Source organism: Castanea sativa, chromosome 12 (assembly GCF_040712315.1).
Source record: "Castanea sativa cultivar Marrone di Chiusa Pesio chromosome 12, ASM4071231v1".
NCBI lineage: Eukaryota > Viridiplantae > Streptophyta > Magnoliopsida > Fagales > Fagaceae > Castanea > Castanea sativa.
Window position 1 is genome coordinate 48,516,965 of NC_134024.1, and position 15,872 is coordinate 48,532,836.

At 33.7% G+C, this 15,872-nt stretch overlaps 1 pseudogene; it reads right to left on the reverse strand.

Annotated features, from left to right (window-relative positions):
• Positions 1 to 1,239: 1,239 nt before the first annotated feature.
• LOC142620821 (putative pentatricopeptide repeat-containing protein At3g25060, mitochondrial) lies at positions 1,240 to 7,099 on the reverse strand (annotated as a pseudogene).
• Positions 7,100 to 15,872: the final 8,773 nt, after the last annotated feature.

A 15,872-nucleotide genomic window follows, 5' to 3' on the forward strand; every position in this document is an offset into this window, starting at 1 on the left:
GTAAAATTTTATAAATAGTTAAGTCTTTTAGCAAGTAATGAGAGAATTAAATAGCAAAAAAAATTATTTTGCATGAACAGAGGACGAATATTGAACATAGAAACCAAAAATTTCAGTATCCTTAATCAAATACAGGAATTGTTCACAGTACCATCACCATTATTACATTTTCCAATTCACCAAACTCCCTCATGTACTGCCTAAATCCTTCCCAGAACTTGTAAAAAACCACATCAAGAAAAGGATATATTATTATCAAGAAGAACATGTCCTAAGGTTTGAAGATACAAATACTATCAATTTTTGGACTTCATTTGTCATAACAGCTAGGCTCAGAAATAACGAAAGAGAATGACACATAAAAGAAATTCAAGTATATGCCAATGAATGATATATATATATATATATATATATATATATGATCAGCTTGTATTCCGGCAATCTATCATGCTAGCCCAAGGTTTGTCTTGTTCCATTTGATTGGTGGGTGTGTCATGTGCACCATGATTTGTGAAAGGAGGCAAGATGGTGACTTATTCAAAGAAGAAAGTATATTAGCCTTCTGGATTTGCCAAAGCTACTATTTTCACTTTCACTGGTATTTCTCATAATCAGAGTCACCTTGTGTGCTTAAACTCCCAATCAAATTTCCCAAACTTGGCATGAATCTTTCAATATTATTAAAAAGCTATATCATATTCGGGTAAGGTAGGTTATTAGAGCTACCTTCTTCACTAGCATGTCCTGCTACATCTGTTATGTCTATGCTGGATGCTGGTGTGATTGTATTTGATGTCCTAGTAAGAGTCAAGATGAAATTAGGACAAGCTAGGATTTGTGACAAGAGTTTTGTTCTTCTTTTAATAATCTGTATCATGTCTAGTTATTCTGTTGTTGATACAATTATGTTGTGCGTGGCTTTGTACTGTGTCTTTTCTTCATAATATATTTTCATTCATCCAAAAAAGGAAAACTGGGTACAATATCATGTAGGCATGCAACTTTGGAAAATTTGATTGACAAGAAACTTAAATAGAGGAAATACGTAAATTTGGTATAAATTTCTGCTAGCTGTTGAAGTATTCGTCCACAGAAATTTGAAAGAGAGAAAATGAGGCAGTGCTAATTTGAGTTGAAGTTACTCATGGTAAAGTCAAATCACAAAGAAGAGGAAATAAATGAGCTATTTTAAATAAATCTTTGACAGAGGACTAGAGGGTGGATGACACACCAGTAACATAGAAATGAAGAGCTCAAAAATATTGAAGGTAGCAGTGCAAACAGAGGAAAGGTTATTCTACAACTCAGTTTCCCTTTTCTTTAAGAATGGGATCAATGGTATTCTCTTTAGTTTGAAATATCCATCACAGCTACTAGTTCTATTGGGTCTTGCTTTACCATTACAATCTTGCTTATTTCTTTCTCTATTATCAAACATCAATTGACAAACGAGACCCCAATTATCTGATAAAAACACCATGTAGTGACAAAGCTGACGCTTCTACACTGTCAAGCTTGCTTGGGCAACAGCTAGCAGTTGAAGCTTCAATGCAACTATATTGATTCAACCAATCTGGAAATGACCCACATATTATATAGGAGAACCATGTCAATTCACCAGGATGGAACAACATGACATTGGTTTCCAAATGACTATTAATACGATTTCAATTCCAAATTTTCAAGGATGGTAGCTGGATGCTCATAGACTGAAAAAGAAGTGCGTAGATAAAGGTCGTAGCTAGTGCACAATGCTTCCACTTTTTGCAGAGTTTGGAAGAGGTCATGGTAGGCGGCCTTAACACAATTAATGATATTCAATTAATAGCAGAGAATCAATCTACTGCAAATTTCAAAGAAAGAAATCAATATTATTGCTTTAAGTAATAAACTCAACAGAGCTAACCTGTCATACAGAGACACATCAGGAGTTGACAACATTTCATTTCTAGAATCAGATTTTCAATGAAAACAGAAAATAATGGTATTAATTCAGTCTCTTATTTTGGGACCCAGAAAAACAAGAAGGCCTGCATCAGAAGGAGCCTAATTTAACTACTACAGGCCCAATTTCAGGGCAAACTCAGCAAAAACTCCAAATACCTAAAAGTAAAATTTTCACATATTTCTAATCAAGAAAACAGAACAAAATCAGCAAAATTTGTAACTACCTCAGAGATCATCAACAATATAATCGTTAAAATAATTAATCAGGTTTCAGACTTTGGAAAATTTCAAAGTCCAGGTTTTTATGTTGTACTACAAGACCAATCGTTTAAAGGCTACAATCCCAAACACATATTTGAGAGCAAAATCCTTTCCAAGTCTTTCAACATATAAGGTGAATTTCATTGCTAGAATAACAATCAAATTACCTTAGACATAAAAGACCAAGTTGCATAGGTTTAAATCTTAATTAATTGACTCTTTACTTTACCTATACACACACGCACACACACATGTATATAAGATAGGTTCACATTACACTCTTTTAAAAAAATATATTTTCATGAAATCTAATGGTGAAAAACTACTATTCATGTCCTTAAACGAGCTCCTTGCTGACAATATATATATATTTTTCCAAAATTTAACACATTCTCTCTCTAATACCGAAAGTTATCACCTTCTCTCTCTAAGCTCACCTCCTCCTCCTCCTCCCTCTCCATTGTTGTTGCTGAGTGCCAACTTGGTTGTGTTAGCCGTAAAACCAGTCGGGTCCAGCATAAAGTAAACCTATGGCCTTCAATTTCAATGCCACCAGAGATGATCAAAAAGTATAGGGAAGCTACTATCCATACATTTGGTTTTCATTATTGTAACAACAATGGGCTTTTGAGTGGTAGAGGTTTAAATGATGAGAATGTAAATAAAATAACACAATATTTACATGGAAAACCCTTTTGAAGGAGCAATGAGAGTGAAAAATCAAAAGTGAGGCATGGAATCCTCAACCTCTAGCCACTAGTATTACTAATATTGGAAAAGGGTGAACAATGAAGTATCTCAGAGTGGTGAATTGTGCTCTTTATGGAGGTCAATCCCCCTCCCCAAAGGAGGAGATGGACCCCTTACAAATGTTGAATCCTTATTGGCTGTTGATATAGTACAAAAACATTTTCTAAAGTAGAGGAAAGGTGAAAATAACCCTTAACATCCCCAAAATGACAAAAGGTATGCACAATCAGCCATCAAGCAATAGTTCCACATGAACTTCTTTATGTTGCCCAACATTTCAATGAGCACTTTTAGAGGCCATTTGAGCATATGTCATTCTCACTCATCCTTTAGTCCATGGTTACAAGAAGGAAAGGAAATTGTACCCTTCGCATAAGCTCAAAACTCTGGCATTATCCCCCAAAACAGGGAATGAAATACATAGAATCTAATCTAAAGAGCTCACAACCTCAATTAGCCACTACAATCAATTATATTATACATATATGTGTTTGTATGTATGTAGCCACAAGTGATGTACTAAAACGAATTACAATTGGAAAGGGGCTGCACTTCAGACCATTTTTGTAATGGTCTATATTATCAACTAAATACTAGAACATGTGAACTGTATCCAGAAATAGTAAACATATGAAATTCCCTAAGTTGTGGCTATACTCCCAATTTTGCTTTTGTTAGAGAATCCATGTTCTAAAAGTCAAACCAAATAATATCCTCAAAAATTTTGAATTTTCATGCGGCAGAAGTAAAAGCCATGATATTATGAGATGAAAAAAATGTATCCCCTTTAACACTAGAAAGCAAGAGAAAAAAAAAAAAATTAAGAGTTCAAAGGGATTAATTACCTGAGCTGTTAAGAGGCAAATCAGTCTTGTAGAAGCTAAGCACCTTGGAAGACATTTGGATTAAAAAAAAAATCCCGCCAGTCCTTTTCTTTGGCATTGCAATCAGAGATAAATCCTTTCAACGAGCTGCATCTACCGTGAGCAATAAAGAAAGTGTATCATTTTTGACAAAATCTCTTTGAACTTGGCTGGAGTATATAGTACAAAGGTGAAATTGAAAAAGTGGTGGATGTATATCAACAACCAAATTCTGCCAGCTACCCAGCTAGATATGGATATGTTGGATGGGACCATCTCAAAGGACTGTACTGGTTACCAAGCTTCGTCTTTACACTCCTTGGAGGTTGTAGTATGCAATTGAGATGTTAGCTTGCTTGTCTCTTCCATTACCCCATTATAATATTAACAACTTGGTTTCCTATGTCAGATCCTACCCTGATATTTCAACACCTCAGCTGTGACAAATCCAGCAAAGAGAAAGGCTATACATGCACATTGGCTTCACCAGTGGTCACCACCTGAGTAGATCCCATTCTTGAAGTGATGAAATCACTTCACATCCCTCACAACACCCTAAGGTTCTTTATGATCAGTAATCTGGTTCTAGGCCCTGTGTTTAAGAGACCAAAAGCAACAGCAAGCCTCACTCTGATTACATAACATTTTTTCTTTGACTTCCTCTTCAAGGGAATGCAACACAAATTCAGTCTTTGGGACATATCCAATAGCTCTCATTTCGTGAGCCAACTTATCCAAAAGTTGCATCATATATTCATATTGATAATGGCTCTTATCTTCCATAAGAAAAGCATGAAGTTTTCCTTTCACTTCCACTACACTCTACACTGGTACTTTCCCACTTCCCCTCACCTTTGTATAGCAGTTTCAGACAGTGCTTCTTTTCCATACCCATGAATTTTATAGCTGGTAATCATTGTATTTGAAGAGATTGAGTCTTGGAAATTTGTCTGATCAAAGAAAGTGTATGCCCAAGAAAGGGCGCCACATTTTGAATACATGCCAAACACTGCAGTACCTAATATTCGATCAAAGTTGAGCCTTCTCACAATATATTTGTGTATAGATTTACTCAATTTCCAAAACCCAACCTGGGAACATGCTAGAAGTGCACTCACAAGAGACACTATTCCATTTGCAAAACCATTTTGAGCAAAGCCAGAAATAAATGCACCCAAAGATATGGCATTCTTATAAGGCATCTTCTTGAAAACATGACAAGAAAAGCTTCAAATGTCCATTCTTGGCATACATATCCACAAGCTAGTTTGAACTACAAAATCTATAGGAAGATCTTTCTGAATCAAATACCCATGAACAGAAAGGCCCTGTTCTAAGTCCCCAAGATTTGCACATACCTGTGTGAACCCCACCATCACAATCCCATCTCCGTCCATTGCCTCCTTTTGCGCTTATACATATCAAACGCTTTTATTGGCAGCCCACTCTTTGCAAACCCACTTATCGTAGTTGTCCAACAAACAAGATCCCTTCCCAGCATACTATCAAATACCACAATTGCATAAAAATTCAAAACTGAAGACCCAACAAACACATCAAACTCAAACCCACAATCCATTGCTTTACACCAAAGTTTCTCTACTGTTTTCAAATTAAACAACCTCGAACATTCCTTGAGGGCCACCGTGAAAGTCAAGTTATCGTTATCGGGTCTAACACCTTCAAAGATCATCTGACAATATAGATTTAGAACTTCATCTGGGTACTCATGGCGTGAATAGGCTATTATCATGGCATTCCATGCATCTATGCCTCTTTGAGGCAATACATCAAACACTTTCCGGGCAGCTTCAATGTTGCCTATATTTACACTTTTCGGAGCACACTGCTGTTATTTACCAAATTACGGTAAGCATGTAAGTTGACTGTTTTCCTTCATCAACTAACAAGAAATACTTCTCTTGTGGTGATGTAATGCGTCATGATTGTCTGCTTTAATTTCCTTTCAGATTGGTCCGGCACGTATATTCTGAAAGCCTGAACTTGATTTGCAGATTTTACCCTATTTCTTGGGTTGATAATTGACCGTATGCACCATTATCTCCAAAACCTGAAGTTCAAAAGAGGAAGTTGAAAGGCTTTTAGAAAGAAAAGAACAAGACGCAACTCAAAGAAAAAGAAGAGAAAGCATCCAAGAAGAAATGAAATAGCGAGGAACAGAACTTGGCTTTGGGCAGCAACTTGAACCTCAAGTATCCTTCCATTCCATTATCGGTACATCAAGCTACGAGCATTTGAAAGTGACCCACTAACCACACAATATATAAGATAGCCACATCAGTTAACCTAGATGGAACAACATGACATGGGTTTCCAAATTCCTAAGAGTCAAAGGATGGTAGCTGTATGCTAGAAGACTCAAATAAAGAAGTGCGTAGATAACAGGAAAAAATAAATATTTAAATAAATAAAAGTTCTGTACTGAGTACATCAATAATAAGATTTTGACCCATACAATCAGTTCAAGAAGCAATTTTATCACCTTTGCTACAATTTCACCTCACACGTAAAAGAAGCAAAAGGAATGGCACGCAACTATTGCATGGGAAGCTGTAGTAAATTCTATAAAAAGAGAGCAACAAACTAGAGTGCCAAATTTACCCTCCATACAATCAGTTGTGACACTTTTTTGTCCTCGCCAACTAGAGTCCGATAACTTCTTGGTATCAACTAGTAGAAATTGGAATCACAAATTTGTTAACCCATATATATGGCCCTTGTCACATATTAAAATTTAGAAAAAAAAAATACAAGCATATGCCAAATGAATATTTAAAAAAGAAAAAAAAAAAAAAAATATATATATATATATATATATATATATATATATGCAGTTACAAACAAACAAGATCCATAAGGGAGAGAAAGAGGGGACTTACATAAAATCAGAAAATAAAGTTTATCAGCCATGCATATTCATGAAAGTTACCAAATCCAAATTCACCAGGATTTCACTTCCTCTTCCTTGCAATCATAGTCACATTGTTCATGTTTGCTTGAATTCCCAATCCAATTTCTTAAAAGCGGAATGAATCTCTCAATTATATCAGGGAGTACTCGTGTCCTCTTTGGGTGTGGTACATCTACTTCACTTGAGGTATACCTTCTCCACTAGGGCTAGCCATATCTCCATCAGAGTCATCACGATGACTTCTTCGCTTAATTTTGGTATCTTTTGCTAAATCATCAAAATCATCCTCGTATGGAGTGATGATGCAGTTGCTACACCTGACCTTAGTTTGCTTGAAATCTTCCATGTCTTGCTCATATACCAAACAAGCCCCACCTTTAGTAACCTCCCAGCCTGGAACATTGTATTCTTATAATTTGTGACAAATTTGATTACTTTATTTTCCACCCTTTGAAAGCATAAATTGTAAATAATAAAATGAGAAATCCAATTGAGCAATTTTCAATTAACCACTTATATATACTTTAAAAAAAAAGAGTGTACATGCCGATAGTTAATAACATCAATTGCATCAAATTTGCTATTTAACCCCAAAAAAAGTACTTGAAAGCTTATCTATCGAGAACATCAACAAACAATGGAATTTTATCCGCATCAAGAGAAGTGAAATCCCACAATTTTCATGTATCTCTTTATTACCTGACTTCAAGATTTGTTTAATTTCTCAGTGACTTTCTATATATGAAGAACATCATCAACAACAACCTTGAGATTATCTACTTTCTATTTAATTTCTTCAACAAATAAAATAGAAGAATTACTTCAAAAATGAAAAGAAGATTGATAGAATACAAAGAAAAGATTAAATAACTTGAAAGAAAAAAAGAGGAAAAGTTGTCGTACCTTTGTGAGAATACTTTTGTTGCAAGTGGAATTTATAATGTAGTTTGTTATATATAGTGCAATTATCATTTATTAATGAAATTTAAAAAAAAAAAAATAGGATATAAGTAGCTATAAGTTACACAGATATAAGAAATTGAAGAGTTATGAGTTACAAATGTTGATATAATAGCCCACTAACTTTTTTTCTTTTCCTCAAAAGGATCTAAATCACTGTATTTTTTCTTCTGTATTCATTTTTTCTCTAAAAACTTAAATAGAAATGGTAATGAATAGGCGTGTAACACAAAAGTGTAAGAGTAGCATATTTAAATCTAGAATTCCCCCCTAAATGATGTGTATTAGTAATACCCAGTTTGATAAAAATTATTTATAAAGTTTTTTCCAAGAGAAAAAAGGAAAAAAAAAATGTTGATGGAGTATTTAAAGGAGCTAATAGTGAATATTTAACTACACATTATTTAAGAATTTATTATAAAGGTGGAATTTATAATGTGTATTTAAGGACAATTTGGAGTGTTTAAAAGAGCTTGTGGTGGATATTTATTACAATGGTGGAATTTATTATTGACACATGGCAAAAAAAAATTGACATTCTAGGAAAAATGCCCATATACCTCCTAAACTTTCAACTAATGGCCAAGACACCCCCTAAACTTTTTATTGACCATTTTACTCCATAAACTATGTGTGTATATATATATATATATATATATATATATATATATATATATATATATATATATATATATATATATATATATATATATATATATATGCCAAATCAATACCTCTGTTAGTTTGGTGTTAAAAAACTAACAAAATAAAAGCATGTGAGATGCACGTGAGATTTAAAATTTAGCAAACTCAATATGAGTGATTTGAAACCGATGGAAAGAAGAGAAAGCTAAGTCTAAGCACCAGAGAGTGGAGAGAGATGATAGAACCAGAGCCACCATGATAGGTAACCCCGTCGTATCGCCACTAGTGTCTCGACGACAGTTTGTGCTTCCACCACCATTTGACAACCACCACCTGATATGTTTGTTTTTTGTTTTGTATTTTTTTCTTCTTCTCTTCTTTTACTAGAATTGTTATATTAATCCACAAAGAACCCTCTGTTTTTTTTTTTAACCATGTGTGAGTTTCTATAGGAATTTCTTGGTTTGGTTTAATTTTTTAGGGTTGGATTTCCTTGAGCTTGTTTTTTTCATAGAAGTTAATAGGATTTACAAATGAAACAAAGGTGACGCTAGTATAAGGGCGGTTTGTCATTGTATTTTGGACCCTTTTTTTTTTGGCTTTCCCAAAGTTTTCAACCAGAGACTAATTACTGTCTGCGATGGGTGGGCCCATAATGAGATAAATCGCTGGCCCATGGAGTTTTTTCAAAATGTTGGTGCCTGGACTTAAATTAGGGAGCTCCTAGTCAAACCCAAGACAACCACTTTGAAACTAAGTGCTCAACCACTTAGCCAACCCCACTAGATTGTATTTTGGACTTTCAAACCCAACTAAATTTGCTGCTTTTTCACGTGGGGACCACCTGTGTAGACCTTTCCTTTCTTCTTTATTTTATTTTTACTATCAAATTCAAACCAACTTTTGTAACTATTTTCACGTGGACTCCCATTTTTGCAGATTTTCATACGCACAGGAAAATACTTGAAAGCTATCCCAAAAAAAAAAAAAGGGGGGGTTGTGGTGCTTGTTAACAGTAACCTTTTGTAGTTTTTTGCAATATATTTTTTACTTTTTTACTTTTTGCATTTTTTTTTCTTTTTTAACAATTTTTTTAAAATCTTTTTAAGCAACTTTTTTAATAACTTTTTGTCATTTTTATTAAGTAGGATGTATATATAAGGAAATCTTAACAAGCACCGCACGGTGCTTGTTAACATTTCCCTAAAAATGAAAGGAAAACACCTAGAAGAGGAAGACAAGGGTCATTTTCAGTCTTTCACAATTGCACTCACTCAAAATATCACAATTTATCAAAATGGTCTACTGTGAGGCACGAAAAAAAAAGGGTGATAAGTTGATGTAAACAAGTGGTGAACAAGTTTCTACCCTATCAACCACTTAAATATATTGTAAAATTGTGTAAAATTGAGTATAAAATTGAATTTATACTTGTATTAATTTGAATGGATTACTTGTGAATACCAGCCCCTCTCTAGGTTATTTTTGCTAAATAATATTATTTAAAAAAAATACTAAAGGACAAAGATTGTTTGTAACTATTGGCTACAACTTCTACTAAAAAAATTAACATGTTTATATATTTTAGAATTCTAACTGCTTGAGTATCTGTTCTTCATGTTCTTAATATGCATATTAAATTTCATGTCAATTAGATGCTATTTACTATTCAATCTATAATTTTATTTTTAATGCATAATTTTAGATTACAAAAACTTGAAAATTAAACATTTGATTGATGATATAACTATTTTTTTTTATTATTCTAAAAAATTTGCAAACATGAAGCATATAAGAAAAAAAAATGTAATCCAACCACGCATTATTCAAAATTCACATCTAATAAAAGAATAATTAGTGGGGTTAGAGCCTTTGTGGCGAACTTTGTTTTAAAATAAAAAGGAAATGGTTAGCAAGACAAAACTATAAAGATGACTTCTCTCTTAATCAAGTAACCATCCACTCTGTAGCTATAATTTCTCCAATACAATAATGCAGTTATGCTATTATGCCAATAAGTGAGGTGATCATAATAAGATAATACATCGCAGAAAAATTGGATTATAGTAAATAGAATTTTACCTATTCATTGACGTAGTATTTATATATCTTCTTATGCTTCACAATTTTTTCCTTGTTCTATCTTTCTTCTTCTTCTTCTTTTGTTTTCTTTGACTATCAAACCCAACTTTTATTAGGGTCGGTAGGCAAGTGGACATCCCACTATAAATTGTCGCATAAAGTCTTTTCTTCTTTATTTATTGTCAAACCAACTTTTTCTTTTTTTCACTTGGACTTGGGATCCACTTGCGCAAACCTCCATATGCACAAGAAAATACCTATAAGCTATCCCCAAAAAAAAAAAAAAAAAAAAAAAAAAAAAAAAAGAAGGAAAAGGGAAAAAGCTAGGAAAGGGAAACTTGCACACGGAATCTAATACAAAATGCACTCACTCAATATCACAATTTATTAAAATTGAACAATAATGTCACTTTGTAATCTGGGGATACTTAATTGAACAATAATATCTTTATTTTTTAAAATTATTAAAAATAATACAAATTTTAAAAAAATAATAATAAATGTAATAATGAATATGATTGGTACTAGTAAGTTCAACAAGATAATAAATAAATATTAAAAAAAATTTGTGATCAGTAATTTATAAGATTATGCTTCACACTTTTTTTTCTTCTTCTATTTTCTTTGACCATCAAGCCCAACTTTAGCTACTTTTTCCATTTGGGTTCCATATGTGCAAACCTCCATATGCATAAGAAAATACCTGGAAGCTATCAAAAAAACATAAAAATGGAAAACACTCAATTTTGTATGAGGACCACATTCTCATCTTTCATTTTTTTTTTTTTTTTTTTTTTTTTTATAGAGTTTGGAAACTCTAATGCTCTTTTGAGTCAGTTTGTAAGGACTTAGCTTCTTTAATATATGCGTTTGGTTACCCGAAAAATAAAAAAATTGCACACTTAATTTCAAGATTTATTAAAATAATTTATGTGAGTTGTAGAAGAAAAAAAGATGGTAAGTTCACATAAAAAGTTGTGAACGGAGTGTCTCCACCCTACCATTTATAATCAACTACTTAAACATGTTATAAAATTGAGTATAGAATTAAATGTATTCTTGGATTAATATGAATGAATTACTTGTGAGTTTTGATCCCTCCATCTTATTGTGCCCATTCAAAATACAAGTTATTTCAGGATGATATAAAATAAAAAATAAAACGGATTACATATGAATTTTGGTCATTCACATTGTAGCTATGATTTCTTCAATATAAGATTTTACAGTTGAATACAAGTAAGTAATCTGCTTAGATGAAGTCTCCCCCCTCTCTCATTGCAAAATTGCACATGACCATTTCTAAAGACAATGGTGATGTCAATTGGGCAGGGAATATATGCAAGTATGCTGCAGTGCCAATATGTGGGGTAGTTTTAATATGATAAGTATTGTGTAGAAAAGACAACATATTAAGCTATATTAAGGAGAATTTAATTATATTCATTGAAGTAGTTTTCCTATATATTTCCAATAATTATACCCTTAATTTTAGGATAATTCATACACGCGTGCGTGTGCACACACACATATACATATATATTGTTGTACTCTAGGCCCTTCCATGTCCAAGTCCTATATTTAAAATATTTGCCTTGTTCCTTATTAATATTGTATAATATCGGTAACCAATGTCCATGACACTAGTAGGAATACATTATCTAGTGTTTCTATTTGAACATTTCTATTTGTCCTTGCTCTATGTATCAATTAAATGCCAATTAAGTTCAAAATGTTGTTATAACACACTAAACTAGTCATTGTGGAGACATTTGAAAAAAAGTATTTAATTAATCTACGTCAGTATTAGTTCTTAATTACTCTTCCATTTCTTTTACTTGCCTCTCTCTCTCTCTCTCTTCATTGCCAAATTGTTTTTCTCATTTCTCCTTTCTCACGTTGAGGTCCATACAAGTTTTGAAATATTCACATGTGAGTACCGTAATTGGTTAAGTAGTGAAATTCCACATTGAATAATTATAACAAAAGTGAATGATTAATATAACATAATTGGGCTTAAACTCATTGGCTTAAGATTTTAGGTTAAATGATGTCTTAATATGTTATGTTATCTTACTGATCAATTTGAGTCTCCCCAACAACGGCAATTAAGAACCTATTAAACACATTGAAGAATGTGAAGCATGGGGACTCAAGATGCAACGTGAAGCGTGGGGACTCAAGATGCAACATTAATCAACACTCATGCATAGAAAGGTTTAGCATGGCCCACAAAAGCTATGTTCTTACTCTAATTGAATGATTGCTTTGAAGTTAATAGTTAAAAGTTTTATTTTTGTTGGGAAATTGTCTCAACATCCAATTGTGAGTTGGAAAGTTAATTGGATTCCTAGTTGAAGAAGGAAAAATTAAATTGATTATTTTTGGGTTGTCTTGCTGTGGAAGACAAAGCTATTATTTGAAATGTGATTTTTGCTTGGGAGGTAATGCAAGGGAAGAAACAACAAAATTTGGGTGTTGTTGACAACAAATTTTGTAAAGCACACAAATTAATGAGAATTTGTGAGAGTTAGATTAATTTTGCCAAATGAAAGCAAAAAAGAAAGAGAACTCGCAATGTGCATAGTAGTGAAGAAAGAATAAGGTTTTGTGGTATGTGTAGTCAAAAATACTCAATAGTAATATCAGAGAAAGGGAGGCTAACAGAATTCTATCACCCCGAACATTAACAGAGGGGAATCTTGGGCCCCACTAAATTTTCTTAACAGGATTGGTTCTACTCCTTGGTTATGCATATAAAACTTTTCTCACAAGGTACACAAGCGAGACCATTGAAGATGATGATGGATTTTCAAGAAGTAATTTACCGATGTCAGGTTGTGGTCCTAGATTTCAAAGGGGTGGAATTTAAGTGGAATAATAATCGAGAAGGGGTGGAGAACATCCAAGAGAGACTTGACAGGGCCCTAGCTACTCTATCATGAATGGCATGGTTTAACGAAAGTGGGTCATACATATCCCACACTTCTCTTCTAATCAAGCACTACAAGAACTAGATATGCAAACCGAATGTGAAGAGGGTATAATGGTTTGAAGAGAAGCAGATGGGGCATCATGAATGTGAAAAGACTATAGGGGAAACATGGAAGCAAATGGCATGCTGGGGGAGTCTGATGTATGTGCTAAGTAGATCAAAACTTGTTGGAAGGCATTAGGAAAGTGGAGCCAACAAACTTTTGGGGCTATGCAAAGCCAAATAAAGGAGAAACTAGTGTCACTAGAATCCCTAGAGAATGATAATCACAAATTAATGGGCGTCATGGGCCGAAAATTTCAGCCTTAAAAGTGGAAATTAATAACCTTCTGTTACCTGAAGAGGTGCATTGGAGACAAAGGTTAATAGCAATATAGCTGAAGGCTGAAGACAAGAATACATAATTTTTCCGCCAGAAAGTGAATTAGAGGAGGAAGAATAACCTCTTGGGGGGGGGGGGGGGGGGGGAAGTGGTGCATGAAGAGGACCAGCTAAAGGATATAGCAGATAAGTACTTCAAGGAACTGCTCCTAACATCAAATCCACAGAGAATTGATTCAACTATGAAGGCGGCAGAGAGGGTAGTCAGGGATGTGATGAATAGGAGGCTACACTAAACATTTACTACAATTGGGATAAAACTGGCATTATTCAGATGCACTCATCCAATGCACCAGACCCATATGATATGTCAAATTTTTTTTACCACAATTTTTGGCATATTGTAGGAGATGATGTTGTAGAGGTTGTGTTATCCATACTAAACTCAAGCCATATGCTTAAAAAAGATAAACTACACTCATATAGTCCCAATTCCTAAAAACAGGTCTAAAATCCACAACTAGAAGCGGATTTTAGACCTGTTAGCATCTGTAATGTAATAATAAGTGATCTTAAAAGTCCTGGCAAATATGCTAAAGTCTATTCTTCCATTCATTGTCTCACTCCCCAAGTGCATTTGTATTAGGGAGATTGATTACTAATAACATGACAGTAGCTTTGGAAGTGTTGAACAGCTTGAGAACAAAAAGAATAAGGAAATAGGGATAGGTGGCGTTGAAGCTTAATATGTGGAAAGCCTACAACTGGATGGAGTAGGGTTTTCTGGAGAAATTCATGCATAAGCCAGGTTTTGACAGAGTAGATAGCGCTCACTATGGAGTGTGTGAGCCCAAAGTATTTATACAACCATACTTATTGCTCCTATGTGTAGAAGGGATGTCAATCCTATTGAGGGAGGTGAAGACAGAGGAAAGGATTCATGATATCAATACATGCTGGGGTCGACTGAGAATTTCACATCTTTTATTCACTGATGACAAACTAATGAGTGCCAACACTTAGTGGATATCTCCGATTTCTATGAATAGTCCTCAGGCCAAAAGATAAAATAGAGATAAGACCTCCCTTTTCTTTAGAAGAATACTACAAATGATACCCAAAAGGACATCCAACATATTTAAGGAGCCCAAGTGGATAACTTGGCCTTCTAGTCATGTTGGGAAAAGCCACAACAACCAGCTTTTTGTTTGTAGCATGTCACATAGAAGAGCTGTAAAATCTTACCACTCTACTCAAAAAAAAAAAAAAAAACTCTTTTAAATAAATCTATTGACAGAAGACTAGGAGGTGGATGACATACCATTAACTTAAGAATAGCTCAAAAGTTACAAAGGGAGAAGAGAATGTAGAGGAAAAATTATTCTTGTTTTCCCTTTTTCCCTAAGCATGGGATCAACCGATATCTTCAGTCTTTCATGTTATGATTCTCGATTACAACTTCTAGTTCTACTAGGTCTTATTACACCATTACAGTTTTACTTATTTCTTTCCCTAATGTGAATTATAAAATAATAAATGTGACCCCAATTGTAAGATAAAGAAGCCATGCAGTGCCTTACTGTTTGCTAGAACTCTACATATTATCATGCTATTATGACTTATGAGACAAAGCCCACACTTCTTTACTGCAAAGCTTGGGAAAATGCTAGCAATTGAAAGCTTCAAGGCCACTGCATTGATTCAACCAATCTGAAAGTGATGCACACCATATATATGATATATAGGACAGCCACATCCATTCGCCTAGATAGAATAGCTTGACATCAGTTCCCTAGTGACAGACAAGTAAGATGATGAAAAGTTTCAAATTCCAAACTGTCAACAAGAAATACCTTAGGCTCTATATTTCTTAATACAACATACATAAAAATAAAAATAAAAAGGGTTATTTAGATGGACAGAAATTTTTGGAACCACAATGTGAGTGCTCTTAACTCTTAAGCCATATTAGTTACCGATATGGACAAACAGAATATTTTGAAAACAGAATCAGATTTTATAGACAAAAATTAAACCAAAAATTAAAACAATGCCACACTTGAATAGTAAAAAAGTGTAATATTTAGAAGTTTAGAACAACTCATATTCTATCCAA